Source organism: Mus musculus, chromosome 8 (assembly GCF_000001635.26).
Source record: "Mus musculus strain C57BL/6J chromosome 8, GRCm38.p6 C57BL/6J".
In the NCBI taxonomy this organism is placed as follows: domain Eukaryota; kingdom Metazoa; phylum Chordata; class Mammalia; order Rodentia; family Muridae; genus Mus; species Mus musculus.
Window position 1 is genome coordinate 73,073,103 of NC_000074.6, and position 18,615 is coordinate 73,091,717.

The following is an 18,615-nucleotide window of genomic DNA, read 5'->3' on the forward strand; positions in this document are numbered from 1 at the left end:
GAAATTCCTAGCCAAATGGATGGACCTGGAGGGCATCATCCTGAGTGAGGTAACACATTGACAAAGGATCTCACACAATATGTACTCACTGATAAGTGGATATTAGCCCAAAACCTAGGATACCCAAGATATAAGATACAATTTGCTAAACACATGAAACTCAAGAAGAATGAAGACTGAAGTGTGGACACTATGCCCCTCCTTAGAATTGGGAACAAAACACCCATGGAAGGAGTTACAGAGACAAAGTTTGGAGCTGAGACGAAAGGACGGACCATCTAGAGACTGCCATATCCAGGGATCCACCCCATAATCAGCATCCAAACGCTGACACCATTGCATACACTAGCAAGATTTTGTTGAAAGGACCCAGATGTAGCTGTCTCTTGTGAGACTATGCCGGGGCCTAGCAAACACAGAAGTGGATGCTCACAGTCAGCTATTGGATGGATCTCAGGGCTCCCAATGGAGGAGCTAGAGGGATCTGCAACCCTATAGATGGAACAACATTATGAACTAACCAGTACCTCGGAGCTCTTGACACTAGCTGCATATGTATCAAAAGATGGCCTAGTCGGCCATCACTGGAAAGAGAGGCCCATTGGACATGCAAACTGTATATGCCCCAGTACAGGGGAACGCCAGGGCCAAAAAAATGGGAATGGGTGGGTAGGGAAGTGGGGGGGAGGGTATGGGGGACTTTTGGAATAGCATTGGAAATGTAATTGAGGAAAATATGTAATAAAAAAAAAACCTATAGAACTCTAAGTAGACGGGAATAGAAAAGAAATTCATCCAGTCACCTAATTATCAAAACACCAAATGCACTAAACAAAGAATATTAAAAGCAGTAAGGGAAAAATACAGAAGGATCAGAATTACACCAGACTTCTCACCAGAGACTAAGAAAGCTACAAGATTCTGGGCAGATCTCATACAGACACTAAGAGACAACAAATGCCAGCCCAGACTCCTATACCCAGCAAAACTCTCAATTACCATAAATGAAAAAAAAAAGATATTCCCTGAGAAAACCAAATTTACACAATATCTTTCTAAAAACCCAGCCTTACAAAGGATAATAGATGGAAAACGACAACACAATGAAGGAAACTACATCTTAGCAAAAGGAAAAAAAAGTAATCTTCTTTCAACAAACACAAAAGAAGATAATCATACAAACATAAAAATAACATGAAAAATAACAGGGCGCAACAATCACTATTGCTTAATATCTGTTAACATCAATGGACTCAATTTTCCAATAAAAATACATAGACTAACCGACTGGACACAGGACCCAGCATTTTGCAGCATACTAGAAATCCACCTCAGTGTCAAAGACAAATACTACATCAGAGTAAAGGGCTGGAAAAAAAAATTCCAAGCAAATGGTCCTAAGAAACAAGTTGGAGTTGCCATTCTACTATTGGATAAAATTGACTTTCAACCAAAAGTCATCAAAAAGGATAAGGAAGGACACTTCAAAATGATCAAAGGGAAAATCTACCAAGAACTCTCAATTCTGAACAACTATCCTCCAAAATGGAAAGATAATGGAAACAGGAGTTAAACAGAGACACAGTGAAACTAACAGAAGTTATGACCAAAGGGATCTAACAGATAAATATAGAACATTTCGTCCTAAATAAAAAGAATATAACTTCCTTTTAGCACCGCATGATACCTTCTCCAAAACTGACCATACAATACGTCACAAAACAGACCTCAACAGATATAAGAAGACTGAAATAACCCCATGCCTCCTACTAGATCACTACGGATTAAGGCTGGGCTTCAGTAACAACAAAAAAAACAAAAAGCACACATACACATGGAAGCTGAATATCAATCTACTCAAAGATAAATTGGTCAAGGAAGAAATAAAGAAAATAAAGACTTTTAGAATTTAATGAAATGAATTTAATGAATAAACTTATGGGACACAATGAAAGCAGTGCTAACAGGAAAATTCATAGCTCTGAGTGCTTCCAAAAAGAAATGGGAAAGAGCATACAATACCAGCTTAACAGCACACCTGAAAGCTCTAGGAAAAAAAAAAAAAAACCAAGCAAATACACCCAAGAAGAGTAAACAGCAGGAAACAATCAAACTCAGGGCTGAAAGGAACCAAGTAGAAACAAAATGAACTATACAAAGAATCAACAAAACAAGGACCTGGTTCTTTGAGAAAATCCACAAGATAAGTAAACCTTTATCCTGACTAACTAGGGGGCACAGAGACACTATACAAATTAACAAAATCAGAAATTTATAGGGAGATACTACAACAGAAACTGAGGAAATTCAAGAAATCATTGGTCCTAATACAAAAGCCTGTATTTGACAAAACTGGAAAATCTGGATGAAATGGAATATTTTCTAGACAGGTATCAAATACCAAAATTAATTCAGGATCAGATAAACCACCTGAACAATCTCAAAATCGTTAAAGAAATAAGCAGTCATTTAAAGTCTCCCAACCAAAACCAGTCCAGGACTAGATGGTTTTAGTGCAGAATTCTATCAGACCTTCAAAAAAGAACTAATACCAATACTCTATACTCAATATTATTTCACAAACTAGAAACAGAAGGAACACTATTCAATTTGTTCTATGAAGCCAGAGTTAGGCTGATACCAAAAACAAAGACCCAACCAAAAAAAAAAAAAAAAAAAAAAAAAAAAGAGATGTTCAGAGCAATTTCCCTTATAAATATTAATGCAAAAATACCCAGTAAAATTCTTGTTAACAGAATCCAAGAACACATCAAAATGATCATTCACTATGATCCAGTAGACTTGATCCCAGGGATGCAGGGATAGTTCAATATGTGGAAATCTAACAATGTAATACACTACATAAACAAACTCAAGGAAAAAAAAAGAAACATGATCATTTTATAAGATGCTGAGAAAGCATTTAACAAAATTCAACATCCCTTCATGTTAACAGTATTGTAAAGATCAGGAATTCAGGGCCCTTACGTAAACAAAGTAAAAGTAATATACAGCAAACCAGTAGTCAACATCAAATGAAACGGTGAGAAACTTGAAGCAACCCCACTCAAATCAGGAACTAGACAAGGGCTGCCCTCTCTCTCCCAGTCTATTCAATACAGTACTTGAAGTTCCAGCTAGAGCAATTAGACAACAAAAGGAGGTCAAAGAGATACAAATTGGAAAGGAAGAAGTCAAAATATCACTATTTGCAGATGACATTATAGTATACTTAAGTGACCCCAAAAACTCCACCAGAGAACTCCTAAACCTGATAAACAACATCAGCAAAGTGGCTGAATATAAAATTAACACACACACACACACACACACACACACACACACACACACACACACAAAATCAGTAGCTTTCCTCTACTCAAAGGATAAACAGGCTGAGAAAGAAATTAGGAAAATGACACTCTTCACAATAATCACAGACAATATAAAGTATCTTGGTGTGGCTCTAACCAAACAAGTGAAAGATCCATGACAAGAACTTCAAGTCTCTGAAGAAAGAAATTGAAGAAGACTTCAGAAGATGGAAATATCTCCCATGCTCATGGATTGGCAGGATTGATAATGTACAAATGGCCATCTTGCTGAAAGAAATATACAGATTCAATGTAATCCCCATTAAAATTTCAAATCAATTCTTCATAGAGTTAGAAAGAGCAATTCTCAAATTCATTTTGAATAACAAAAAATCCAGTAGCTTTTTTTTTCTTATTGACAGTGTCTTTTGCCTTACAGAAGCTTTGCAATTTTATGATGTCCCATTTGTCAATTCTTGATCTTACAGGACAAGCCATTGCTGTTCTGTTCAGGAATTTTTCCCCTGTGCCCATATCTTCAAGGCTTTTCCCCACTTTCTCCTCTATAAGTTTCAGAGTCTCTGTTTTTATGTGGAGTTCCTTGAGCTTTGTACAAGGAGATAAGAATGGATCAATTCCCATTCTTCTACATGATAACCACCAGTTGTGCCAGTAACACTTGTTGAAAATGCTGTCTTTTTTCCATTGGATGGTTTTAGCTCCCTTGTCGAAGATCAAGTGACCATAGGTGTGTGGGTTCATTTCTGGGTCTTCAATTCTATTCCATTGATCTACTTGTCTGTAGCTGTACCAGTACCATGCAGTTTTTTTTTATCACATTTAATCTGTAGTACAGCCTGAAGTCAGGCATGGTGATTCCACCAGAGATTCCTTTATCATTGAGAATAGTTTGTGCTATCCTAGGTTTTTTTATTATTCCAGATGAATTTGCATATTTCCCTTTTTAACTAGGTGAAGAATTGAGTTGGAATTTTGATGGTGATTGCATTGAATCTGTAGATTGCTTTTGGCACGATAGCCATTTTTACAATGTTGATCCTGCCAATCCATGAGCATGGGAGATCTTTCCATTTTCTGAAATCTTCAATTTCTTTCTTCAGAGACTTGAAGTTCTTGTCATACAGACCTTTCACTTCCTTAGTTAGAGTCACAGTAAGGTATTTTATATTATTTGTGACTATTGTGAAGGTTGTTGTTTCCCTAATTTCTTTCTCAGCTTGTTTATCCTTTGTGTAGAGAAAGGCCACTGATTTGTTTGAGTTAATTTTATATCCAGCTACTGCACTGAAGCTGTTTATCAAGTTTAGAAAGACCAAAGTGTGAATACCTCATTTCTTCTTAGAATGGGGAACAAAATACCCATGGAAGGAGTTACAGAGACAAAGTGTGGAGCAGAGCCTGAAGGAAGGACCATCCAGCGACTGTCCCACATGGGGATCCACCCCATAAATAACCACCAAACTTAGACACTAGGCAGATGCCAACAAGAGCCTGTTGACAGGAGCCTGATATAGCTATCTCCTGAGAGGCTCTGCCAGTGCCTGGCAAATACAGAAGTGGATGCTCACAGTCATCCATTTGATGGAGCACAAGGTCCCCAATGAAGGAGCCAGAGAAATACTCAGGGAGCTGAAGGAGACTGAAGCCCCATAGAAGGAACATCAATATGACCTAACAAGTATCCCCAGAGCTCCTTAGAACTATACCACCAATCAAAGAAAATACATGGTGGAACTTTGGCTCTAGCTATATATGTAGCAGAGGATGGCCTTGTTGGTCATCAATGGAAGAGGCTCTTGGTCCTGTGAAGGCTTTATTCCCCAGTATAGGGGAATGCCAGGACCAGGAATGGGAGTGGGTAGGTTGGGGAGCAGGGGGAAGGGGGAGAGGATAGGGGTTTTTACAGAGGGGAAACTAGGATAACAATTGAAATGTAAATAAAGAAAATATCTAATAAAAAATAGATATGAATTTCTAAATGTGATAACAAAAATATTATTAGAAAGTTATTTCCTTTAGTGTGCTATATTATATGTCATTACTCTGCTTTATTTTCAAATTTTCATTTTAAATAAAACTATACACTATATTAAGAAAAAAAAAAGTAAAAAAGAAAGAGCACTGACTCCTCTTCCAGATGTCCTGAGTTTATTCCTAGCACCCACATGGTGACTCACAATCATCTCTAATGAGATCTGATGCCCTTTCCTGGTATGTCTGAAGACAGCTTCAGTGTATTCATATACATAAAATAAATAAATCTTAAAAAAAAGATAAGCAAAAACCAAGCTCTAGTTCACTGTGAGACTGTGTTTTAAGGGAGTAAGGCAGAGAGTGATAGAAGACACTTGACATCTTCCTCTGAACTCTGCACATGCATGCACAGGCCTACTTTGTCCCTCTCTCACTCCTCCTTCCCCTGCTCTACACCCCCCACATCGACACACCGACACCCCCCCACACCCACAGATGCACCCCCCCCACACACAGACACACACACACACACACACACCCGCAGACACCCCCCCCCACACAACCATGTAAGTTAGAAATGTTGAGTAGAAGTGTAGATTAAGCATTACTCTTGACATGAGCTCTTTATACAGGAGAGAGAGGGTAAGGCTTAGCAAATGGAGCAGAGAGGATGCCATGTACAGCTACGGCCCCAATCTATAGCTTTCTGCACATGGATGACCTAGAAATAAAGCTTCCCAAGTATCCTTGACAAAAATGGACTCTCCTTTCCCCAGCAGCCAGCAAGCAGCAATAGGTCTGAGAGAGAAATAGGGCCTTGTGATCCCCTCCCCTATCCCTAACTGGCATACTGATAGGCTCGATTATGTGCCTGGCTTGTTTAGGTAATCATTGCTGTGAGAGTTCATATACAATAACCATATAAAGAAGACATTTTTTGCAGTGGTTCTCTCCAACCTTTGGCTCTTTCTATTTTCTACCCCCCACCTCCTACCACCAAGTTTAGGATAAGGCTGACAGAGCATTCAATATTCCTTTATTCTCTGCACTGTGACCAGTCGAGCAGCTCTGTTATCTTCCATACACTGCACAAAGAAGTTTTCTTCAATAGGACTTCACTTTGACGGATCAGCACAGACCTCATAGAGAAGACTGGGGTCCATTTTCAGCACTTTATGGCTAAGAAGCCTTGATGAAGGTAACTGTGTATCCAAGTTTGTCATTTGAAAAATAGAATTGTAACAGTACTCATTCCCAAATCAGTGAAAATGACCTAAGTAAATCCACACCAAGTGCTTAGAGCTACATCAGGTGCATGGTGAATGAGTAATGAATTCCAGTCATTATTTCAACATTGTTGTATATATATTGCCATCCTCTATGGGCCACTACATTGCTCATGTTTCAATTACCAAATGGAAAGCAAGTTCCATTCATAACCATCTTTGATTCTGAATAATGAGCAGAAAAGGTTATTAACATATCTTCAGTGATGGTTCTGGGCAAACTCTGGAAATTTTAGTGTTCCATGTCCATTCCTTAGTTACACAATTGACAACATTTTCATGTATATTTTGTCCTGAATTAACTAAATGTTAAGAAGGTATTTTTACCATTCCCATACTTTTCAAGTACTCTTAAATTTATCATTAAAAAAATAAGATTCTGATAGGATATTTTCCTAAAATGGGGTCAGGTCAGAGGTCCTAGCATTATTGGTGGCACAGAATATAATGAGGGTTTTGTGTGTTGTGGGTCACCATTAGCTATGTAAATATGTCATGGACATTTGAAAGACCATTATTCCTCTGTATGTGAATATGGAGACTGATAGCTGTTGACCTTGGTTCTATTTTCTAAAACTATCTTTACCTTTGCTTCTTTGCTATAACTGTGTTGGTAGTGGAAGTTATCCCCTATCAAATACGCTTCTTTGAGTACATGCTTTATTCAGAAGCTTTTAAAGGGGTTAGAAGGTTTATCTAGGATATTTCACATGCATATCTAATGATGTAGCATCAGATTTTTCAGTCATCATTTGACTTCCTATTTTCTTTAGGAAGACTTTGTTTTATTTGTAACAATAATACCTAATATCTTTTGTTTAATTGTCTTCATTTCATTACTTGTTGCATCGGGGCTTTCCAAAAAGTTCACCTTTATTCACACAGGAAAGTGGAGGGTTAAAATACACCATCTGAGTTACTCACTCAAATTATCTAAGATTTTGTAGCTTTTAAATCCAATTCACATTTCCCATAATGTTTAATGTCTGTGCTCAGATGGTTATTTGGCCATATTTTAAAACCAATTTTCTGACATTTAGACTCAGTCTTGAAGTTGATTTAAGGCACCTATCTCCAGATCGCATATACCCTTTCTCAATACATACTGTCTGTTCTTTAAAAACGAGGCTCTTCATTCCTTTTCAACAACTTTTTACATCTATTTATACATAAATGTGTGTGTGTGTGTGTGTGTGTGTGTGTGTGTGTTTGTGTGTGTGTTATTCACACTGGTTCACACATGCCATGGTATAAAAGTAAAAGCCAGAAGATAATTTGCAGGAGTTGTTTCTCTCCTTCTACCATGTAGGTCAGTAGATTGAACTTGTGTCCTCACGCTTGACAGCAAGTACCTTTATAACCTGAACCATCTCCTTGGGTCCCAAGATCCTTCTGTTCTTGAATACCCATTTTGATGACTTTGGATAGCTGGGAAATGACCTATGATGATTTGTTTTCTTCTGGGTGCCCACACAGCATAACCCATTGTACTTTCATTTATACATGACAAAACATGAGTATTATTCCTGGGTTCTTTTCAATTTTGCTTAAATGTCTGAAGACACTTTATTTTTAAAGTTTTCATCATCAATTAGTAAATATTTGAGTGTGTTTAAATTTCTTATTCAATGTATATAAGTTACATGCTATCTCATTTGTATATACTTTTTGATAAATTCATTCTCATTTAAACCAAATTTAATTAAAATAAAATAAGTAACATGTTTTAAAGGTACATTTAATTGTATAAAACCAAACTGAGGGACTGACATGGTGGTGTATGTCTTTAATCTTAGCATTTCAGAGGAAAGCCAGGAGGATCTATGTGAGTTCAACTCCACACGAAGATCTCATGAACCCAGAGGTAGCTTGACTTCCAGGAACTTTGACACACCTAGCATCTCAAGATCACACTACCCCAAATCACAGGATCGCAGAGACAGCTGGACTCTATAGAGTTCTGACACAACCAGGATTACAGAAAGGACAGGCTCCAGTCAGATATAGCAAGGAAAGGTAGCACTAGAGATAATCAGATGGCGGGAAACACACTTAAGGACAGAAGAAATGCTGGGCAGTGGTGGCGCACACCTTTAATCCCAGCACTTGGGAGGCAGAGGCAGGTGGATCTCTTAGTTTGAGGCCAGCCTGGTCTACAGAGTGAGTTCCAGGACAGCCAGGGCTACACATAGAAACCCTGTCGCAGGAAAAATAAAACAAACAAACAAACAAACAAAAAACCAGAAGCAACAGAAACCAGTTATATCACCAGAACCCACTGTCCCACCATAGCAAGAACATTTCATCCTAAAGCAAAAGAATATACATTCTTTTCAGCACCTTATGGCACCTTCTTCAATACTGACCATAATGGCCACAAAACAGGCCTCAATAGATAGAAGACTAAAATAACCCCATGTACCCTATCATATCATCATGGACTAAAGCTGGTCTTAAATTCCAACAAAAACAATGTAAAACACACATACATATGGAAGCTGAGCAACACTCTACTCAATGATAACTTGATTAAGAAAGAAATAAAGAAAGAAATTAAAGACTTTTTAGAATTTAATGAAAATGAAGACACATCATACCAAAACTTATGGGACCCAAAGAAAGCAGTGGTAAGAGGAAACTCATAGCTCTAAATGACTTCAAAAAGAAACTGTAGTGAGCATACACTACCAGTTTAACAGCATACCTGAAAGTTCTAGAAAAAAAGCAAGCAAATTCACCCAAGAGGAGTAAACAACAGTAAAATAATCAAACTCAGGGCTGAAATCAACCAAGTGGAAACAAAAAGAACTATAAAAGAATCAACAAAATGAGGACCTGGTTCTTTGAGAAAATCAACAAGATAGATAAACCCTTAGCCAGACTACACAAAGGGCACAGAGGCAGTAGCCAAGTTAATAAAATCAGAAATGAAAAGGGAGACATAACAACGGAAATCATGAAAATTCAAAGAAACATCAGATACTACTGCAAATGTTTATAGTCAACAAAATTGGAAAAGCTGGATAAAATGGACAATTTTCTAGACACATAACAGGTACAAAAGTTACAACAGGATCAGATAAACAATCTAAACAGTCCCACAACCCCAAAAGAAATAGAAGCAGTCATTAACAGTCTCTCAACCAAAAAGAAGCCCAGGACCAGATGGGTTTAGTGCAGAATTTGTTCAAACCTTTAAAGAAGACCTAATACCAATACTCTTCAAACTATTCCATAAAATAAAAACAGAAGGAACACTACCCAATTCGTTCTATGAAGCCACAATTACGCTTATACCTAAAACACAAAAAGACCAAAGAAAGAGAACTTCAGACCAATCTCCCTTATGAAAACTGATGCAAAAATACTCAATAATATTCTTGCAAATTTAATTCAAGAACACATTAAAATGATCATTCACCACAATCAAGTATGCCTCATCCCAGGGATGCAGGGATGGTTCAATATACAGAAATCCATCAATATAATGCACTACATAAAGAAACTCAAAGAAAAAAAACTCCACATAATCATTTCATTATATGCTGAAAAAGCATTTGACAAAATGCTGCATGTTAAAAGTCTTGGAAAGATCAGGAATTCAAGGCTCCTATCTAAACATAGCAAAAACAATATATATCAAATCAGTAAACAACATCAAATGAAATGGAGAGAAATTTGATGCAATCCCACTCAAATCAGGGACTAGAAAATGCTGCCCATTCTTTCCCTATCTATTTAGTATAGTACTTGAAGTTCTATCTAGAGCAATTAGACAACAAAAGGAGGTCAAAGGAATACAGGTTGGAAAGGAAGAAGTCAAAATATCACTATTTGCAGATATTATAGTATACTTCGTGACACCAAAAATAATAGCAGAGAACTGTGGGAACTAACGGGGTGTTGGGGAAGGAGGGGTTAGGGATAAGCCCACCTCCAGCCAGAGTTTCTCCTATGCTCTGGGCAGGCATATGCGGGAGGGCTGCCAGAGGCTTTCCACTTGGCCTTGGGTGGGCATCTAAGCCACTGACCCCACTCTACAGGGGTTGGACAAGGGGCAGCCCTCGATACCAGGGGCCGGGGGTGACATCCTCGGCCCTGAAGTTACAGGAGAGAGGGATGAGGGAGAGAGGTTCCCAGGCTGGTGAGAGTTCTTAGTCCAGGCCTTTACTGGAACACAGGAAGGCCTTCCATCTGTAGATTAGAAATGGCTCATTAAAGGAAGGGCTATCCCATCATCCAAGCATAGCAGGCCTTGATGAACACAGTCTATAGTTTTAGAGTTTTATTGTAGAAAGGCAGGGGGAAAGAGAGAGGTAAAAGAGAGAGAGAGACCAGCCATGGTCAAGAGGAGAGAAGGGAGAAAAGGAGAAAGAGAAGAAAGGTTAGAGAGTAAGAAAGAGAGAGTAAGGGGGTGTAAGAGAGTGAGAGGAGAGGAGAGGAGAGATAGAGGTGGGGCCAAACAGCCCCTCTTATGGTGGGCTGTTATCTTTATTGTTGCTAGATAACTGGGAGGAGTTTAGCCTGAAGGACAGAAACTTGGGACATTGTCTATGTTACTACTAGCCATGTGTCTCCTGTGGGGGCTGTGGGGGTGGTAACTTCGACAGGAGCCTTAAGTCCAGGAGACATGAGGTAACACCTACCATGCCATGTAGGTGAATTATCACCACTCCAGGGTTCAGACCTCAGCTTGACTGGAGACCAGATTGTCTGTGTATAGCCCAATGCCCCACAGAGAACTCCTACAGCTGATAATCAACTTGAGCAAAGTGGCGTGATGTAACATTAACTCAAACAAGTTAAAAGACTTCCTCCACTCAAAGGATAAACAGGCTGAGAAAGAAATTAGGGAAATGAAACCCTTCACAATAGTTACAAACAATATAAAATACCTTGGTGTGACTCTAACCAAGCAAGTGAAAGAGCTGTATGACAAGAAATACAAGGCTCTGAAGAAAAGAAATCGAAGAATATCTCAAAAGACAGAAAGCTTTCCCATGATCAAGGATTGGCAGAATCAATATAGTAAAAATGGCGATTTTGCTCAAAGAAATATACAGATTCAATGCAATCCTCATCAAAATTCCAACTCAATTCTTCAGAGTTAGAAAGAACAATTCTCAAAATCATTTTGAATAACAAAAAACCAAAGACAGTGAAAACTATTCTCAACAATAAAAGAACTTCTGATGGAATCACCATGCTGGACCTCAAGCTGTATTACAGAGCAATAGTGATTAAAAAAAACTGAATGGTATTGGTACAGAGAAAGGCAGGAAGATCAATGGAATATAACTGAAGACCCAGAAACGAACCCACACACCCATGGTCACTTGATCTTTGATAAAGGAGCTAAAAACCTTCCAGTGGAAAAACAGCATTTTTAAAAAATCGTTCTGGTTCAACTAGCAGTCAGCATGTAGAAGAATGTCAATAGACCCATTCTTATCTCCTTGTACAAAGTTCAAGTCCAAGTGGATCAAGGAACGCCATATAAAACCAGATACACTGAAACTTATAGAGGAGAAAGTGAGGAAGAGCCTCAAACACATGAGCACAGGGGAAATTTTCCTGAACAGAACACCAATGACTTATGCTCTAAGATTAGTAATTGACAAATGGGACCTCATAAAATTGCAAAGCTTCTGTAAGGCAAAGGATACTGTCAATAGGAGAAAAGGGCAACCATCAGATTGGGAAAAGATCTTTACCAATCCTAAGTCGGTAGAAGGCTAAAATCCAATATATACAAAGAACTCAAGAAATTAGAATTCTGAGAATCAAATAACACTATTAATAATGGAGTACAGAGCTAAACAAAGAATTCTCAACTGAGAAATATCGAATGGCTGAGAAGCACCTAAAGAAATGTTCAACATCCTTAGTCATTAGGGAAATGCAAATCAAACCAACCCTGAGATTCTACCTCACAGTAGTCTGATTGGCTAAAATCAAAAACTCAGGTGACAGCAGATAGGGTGAGGATGTGGAGAAAGAATAACATTCCTCCACTGATGGTGGGATTGCAAGTTGGTACAACCACTGTGGAAATCAGTTTGCCGGTTTTTCCAAACATTGGACATAGTATTACCCGGGAACCCAGCTATTCCACTTCTGGGCATATATAGATATACCCTGAAGATGCCCCAACATGCAATATGGACACATTCTTCACTATGCTCATAGCAGCCTTATTTATAATAGCCAGAAGCAGGAAAGAACCCAGATGTCCATCAACAGAGGAATGGATACAGAAAATGTGGTACATTTACACAATGGAATAGTACTCAGTTATTAAAAACACTGAATTCATGAAATTCTTAGGGAAATGGGTGGAACTAGAAAATATCCTGAGTGAGGTAACCTAATCACACGGTATGCACATACTGATAAGTGGATATAAGCCCTAAAGCCCCAAATACTCAAGATATAATATGAATCTCAAGAAGATAGAAAACCAAAGTGTGGATGCTTTCGTTCTTCTTACAAGGAGAAAATATTTATTCACAGGAGTAAATATGGTGCTAAAGTGCAGAGCAGAGACTGTAGGAAAGGCCACCCAGAGACTGTCCCAAAGGTACATGGATTCATCCAATATACAGTTACCAAACCCAGACACTATTGTGGGTACCAAGAATTGCATGTTGAAAGGAGTCTGATATGGCTGTCTCCTGAGATGCTCTACCAGAGCCTTACAAATACAGAGGCAGATGTCAGCAGCCAACCATTGGACGAAGCATGTAGTTCCTAATAGAGGAGTTATAGAAGGGATTGAAGGGGTTTATAACCCCATAGGAAGAACAACAATATCAATCAACTGGACCCTTCCCCCCACCACATCCTCAGAGCTCACAGGGACTAAGGCATCAACCAAGGAGTACACATGGCTTTAGCTGCATATGTAGCAGAGGATGGCCTTGTCAGGCATCAATGGGAGGAGAGGTCCTTGGTTTTATGCAGGCTCTAGAGATGAGCCTGTGTAGAGGAATCAAGGACAGGAAGGTTGGAGTGGGTGGGTAGTTTGAGGATCAACCTCATAGAAAGAGGGGGAGGGAGGATGGGGTAGGGGCATTCCAGGAGCCAGGGAACTGGGAAAGAGGATAACATTTGAAATGTAAATAAAAAAATATTCAATAAAAAAACACTAGCTCAAAAAACAAAGCAAAACAAAATAATTGATACAAATATAATTAAATTGAATATACTATAAAAGTTATCTCATTTGTCTCACATGTATACTTGTATTCTCTGGATATGTACCCATTTCCTTCCCTTTCTCAGAATTCTCTAACTGGTTATCCTAGGCTAGCCTTAAACTTACAAGCCTCCTGTCTCTGCCTCCAGATGGCAGTTATTATAGGTATATGGCACTGTAAACAGATTCATGGTGCTTTATAAAACGTAACTAAAGAAGTTGTAAAACTCTTTAAATCATGCCCTACTTTATTTCTACCAAACCACTTTGCCTGACTCAGTCTTTTTGGTTTTATAATTTACAATAATAGTCTTTGGAACAAGGCTTCTTGAAAACACTCATTTCCTCATCTGGCTATGGTGCAGTCAGAATGGCCACCCCCGGAGGTATTGTGGAACTAAATAAAGGTTATAGTTGGTAAGCATGTCATTCTACATACTGTCAACTGATGGGAATCTCTTTTTAAAAGGAGGGATTCTGTTTAATCCCTGTAACTGAAATGTTCACTTAGTAGTGAGCAGTGATCAATGAGCCCACTAGGTCAGAGATCATTCATTTCCAATATGCATATAGTATTCTTCATTATGGACAAAGTCCTGAATTACATAATGGGGCATCTGATGACTTCTGCTTGGCTTATTTAAAAGCTCCTAATTTCTAAAAACTTTCATTGTATTACCATAGGAGGCCCATTTCAAAAGAATATGCCCCAATCAGTCAATCATTCAAACACGGAACACCTCCATCATAAGTTTCAAGGCTGCAATAGCCACTTCTCAAATTCAAGCCAGAGGTGCCCACCAAACCATGTAGGCAAAGGCTATGCTTACTAAAAAGTGTTCTTCCTTTTCATCTTGCTTTTGTCTTTTTATAATATTCTTTAAACTTCAAAGTCAATTATGCCAATGATTCTCAAATCCATGACATTGGTTCTAATTTAAGATGTTTTCAGGTGGGGTGAGTGGCACAAAGAGTTGTCAAAGGTCTATAAAGCATATTGTCTCCCATGTCTCCTCCGCAGTGATCTAGTAATGTTTTCTTTCTTTTTTTTTTTTAATTTTAATTAATGCTTCACTAATACGATAAAGGTTTTGAGAAGCCATAGGGCCATCAGGCACATGGAAGCATTTCACTCTTCACATAGCTGAGGTATGATCGTGGGGATGATCACAAGTACTCAGAATGAGAAGCTGGTCAGTGCTCAAGATGGAACCAAGGTATTTTCAGGTACTGAATTGCCACACCCACTCCAGTGAAGTCTGTGCAGCTAGCCCAAAAGCTTGGATGCAGGCCTGAGGCAAAAAGTTTCATGGAAACTTTTCTCCTGGAGCCTTGGCATCCAGTAACACAAATGCTCCAGATTTGTCCTTGCCATAGTCAGTGTTATATTATAGGTAATGCTACTTATTCCGATGTAATGCCTCCAGTGTTGATAGACAGTGAAAGAAATCAGGCATTGCAGTTTACTGGGTAAGAGCTAGAAATCTCAGGGCAAGTTCTACAAAGTAAACTTAGAATTACAGTCACTCTCATATGCAGGAATTTACAAAGGCCTAGGAAGAAGCAGGTTTGTGGTTTAAGGAAGAACTACAACAGTATTGCATTATTCATGAAAAGGTTAGCAAGAGCAGAACCCCCTGGTGCAAGCTTTCACAAGGCTCAGAGGAATAGCACAGGTGATGACAGGTGTGAAATCCTCACCTGGCTCCCTAATGGCTGACTTTAGAAAGGGACGCCTGCCTTTAATCTCAGTTGTAACCACAGCCTAGTTCCTGCCACTCTGCATGTACACATTTCTCTGTTTTGTGTCAGACAAAGTACCTTGGCTGATGTGTCACCTAACTTCTTTGTTTTCTTCTATAAGTCTGATGCTCACTTTGAGAAATTACATTCAGATTAACACTCCCTTGTGTTTGCATCTGTTTGTCACCCCGCCAACTTCTTGTCCACCTGAGAAACAGGACCCTGAATTTCCCTGCGGGTTGAGGGACCCACTGAGTCCAGTCTGTGGCACTGAATAGCTTTAAATGAGTTTAGTAAATATCTGAACTCAGATCCATGATTTTTCCAGATGAGAAAGGGCATATACAGCTCAGGAAAAATTGTAACAAATGCGGCATGAAGATCCACGGTCACAGAGAGATATGAGACAGAGAGAAAATGGATGATAGAAGCCATTTGTGAAAACACAGCTCAAAGACGTATTTAAGTTGTATCACAAGTCTGTACAATGTCCTTTGTGTTTTGCTTCAAGAAATAAAAGTAATAAGGGAGAAGAGAGAATGTGGTAGATATGCCAAGTCTTTGAGAAGGCAGAGGACTGGATTAATTCTGCAGAGCCTGAGGGACAGAACATTTAAGAGGTGATTTGGAACCATGTTTCACTCTAACAGGCGAGCACAGAGCTGAGTTACAGTCCTTGTTCACAGGTTCTCATGTTCTAATGTAGAAAGTGACAGTGTTTTCAGATAAATCAAATATATATTTGCACTAGGTGTTCAGTAGTACATGACCTAATGTACAGAATCAGAAAGATGAAGCTCAAAGCAAACAACTCTGATTGGTTCTAAATAGGATGAAAGATTCCTGGGAAGGAAAATGATATCAAATCATTGGAAGTATTCAAACAAAGATGAACCAATCATCTGTTTATCAAATAATACATAAAATCTGAACTTATATCAGAGGGCTACAATGTCCTTTCCCAATAAAGATTCCATGATTCTCAGAAGGAAACAAGTCCCATTCATTAAAAGGCTTCAATTTAGCTGGATATAGTGGTATGTGCCCTTAATCTCAGAGGCCCAGAGGCAGATAGATGTTTGTAAGCTTACGAACAAATTGGTCTACACAGATAGTTAGTTTAAGGCCAGCTCTCTATCTCAAAACAAATAAAAGAAAAAAGAAAAAAAAGCTTGCTATAGATAGAATATAATTTCCTAAGTTCAAAATGAGTGGAAGATGTGACATAGATTATAAGGCTGATGAAATTTCTATTGTCTATCTTCATAGTTATATACATCCACCATATAATATCCAGTGACTGGTCTTCTATACATAAAATAGGCATGTTTTTGACTCTATAGCACTTATTTACCCACAACATGTATATCCTCTGATCTTGCCCTAATTCTCTGTGACAAAGGCCAGAGACATACTTGTTGGTATTGGAACCAGACCTCCTTTTCAGAAACTGGACTGTTAATCTATGCAACAAAAAAGCATTACAGAGCACAAGTTAATAGCACCAATCCTGGTCCTGCATGTATTTAACCCCTGTCAGCACTCCTGCAGCAATATGACAAAGAAGGAGGCGAGGAGTAGGAGTAAAAGTCTATGGACTATTCTGAAAACCAAGCCATAATGCCTGTCCTTTGAGAGGTCAGAAATCACCTTGGTAGTGGAAGAGATTAAAGATGTTACTAATAACCCTCAAATGCCAATGTTTCTTGACATCTGATGAGGTTCTGTACTGACAATGCTATTTTAAGAAAAAAAAAAAGAAAAAAGAAAAAGAAAAGTAACTCAGAATTTCATTTACTAATTGAACACAGAAACTACAGCTAAACAAAACAACCTGTCATTGAGCTGCCTCGTTTTCTCTAGTAGAGTGGGGCTAACTGAACGCTACAACTCTCAGTTGCTGCATAACATTACATGAGGAATATGCTACATGTTATTAACAAGTGAAAGACCCAAATTCCAAATCTCAAGTACACTTAATATATGCATAACACTTTTGCACTGTTGTAAAGGTAAAATATCATACACTGAACTGTCCTGATTAGGGTCTATTTACATGTGACAGACAGCCATGAGAGAAGAAAGTAAGTGCCCACAGTGTGCTAAGCACTGAGCATCTCAGCATAAAATACCATTTATATGCACTGAGACATCACCAATAAAGGGAGCTATAGCTACGGTTTGGAAGACTTAAGGGCTGTATGTTGCTTTGCTTATTTTAAATGTGTCAGAAAACCACAAGCTGTACTTCCCCTCTGGGTCCTCTGTTGGGTACCTCATAGTAGAACAGAACCTGCAAAAAAGATGGAACTTTTGTGCACACAGGGATGTCCAGTCACATCAACAAAAGCACAACTCCTATCAGTGTGGAGCTCTATACTATACTCCAGGCCTATCTTTTGAAAATCCAGGATACAGTTTGAGGAAAGGGTCTATATTAGAAAAAAATATTTATTTATTTATTTATTTTGGTTTTTTTGAGACAGGGTTTCTTTGTATGGCCCTGGCTGTCCTGGAACTCACTTTGTAGACCAGGCTGGCCTCAAACTCAGAAATCTGCCTGCCTCTGCCTCCCAAGTGCTGGGATTAAAGGCATGCACCACCACCTGGCTAGAAAAAATATTTGAGGAGCCCTTTGGTACTTTTCTTGCCTTTCCAGGACTAATTTGTTTACAAAGTTATAAATATCATGTCTCCTTCAACACACAGAACTCATGTTTGCTTCACTTCACTATGGTTGAAATTTCAGTGTTCAGAAAGTTTATCTTCCTAGGAAATGAGATTGGGTAGGCAGGAGGTCACCTAATGGTTCATGGAGAGGAACAACAGAAATGCTCTTCTTGAAGGCCTGTAAGGGGGCTGAGAGATTACAAGTATCTAAAGAGAACTTCTTCTGTTTTAATGAACACCAGCACAATGGCAACTAGCGATGAGTGGGACACCAATTTTCAGTCAACCATCAATATTTTCAGTAACTACTGTCTTGAATTCCACTTTCCAACCTCTGTAATGTGGGTAAAGAACAGGCATCAATGCTATGAGCAAAGGAGATTAAATTGGGACTCCCCACTAAAGAGAC

At 38.7% G+C, this 18,615-nt stretch overlaps 1 protein-coding gene across 4 annotated transcripts in view; it reads right to left on the minus strand.

Annotated features, from left to right (window-relative positions):
- Positions 1-18,615, minus strand: part of Large1 (LARGE xylosyl- and glucuronyltransferase 1) — a 539,124-nt gene that overhangs the window by 258,505 nt on the left and 262,004 nt on the right. The gene's annotated exons all lie outside the window — the stretch shown is intronic.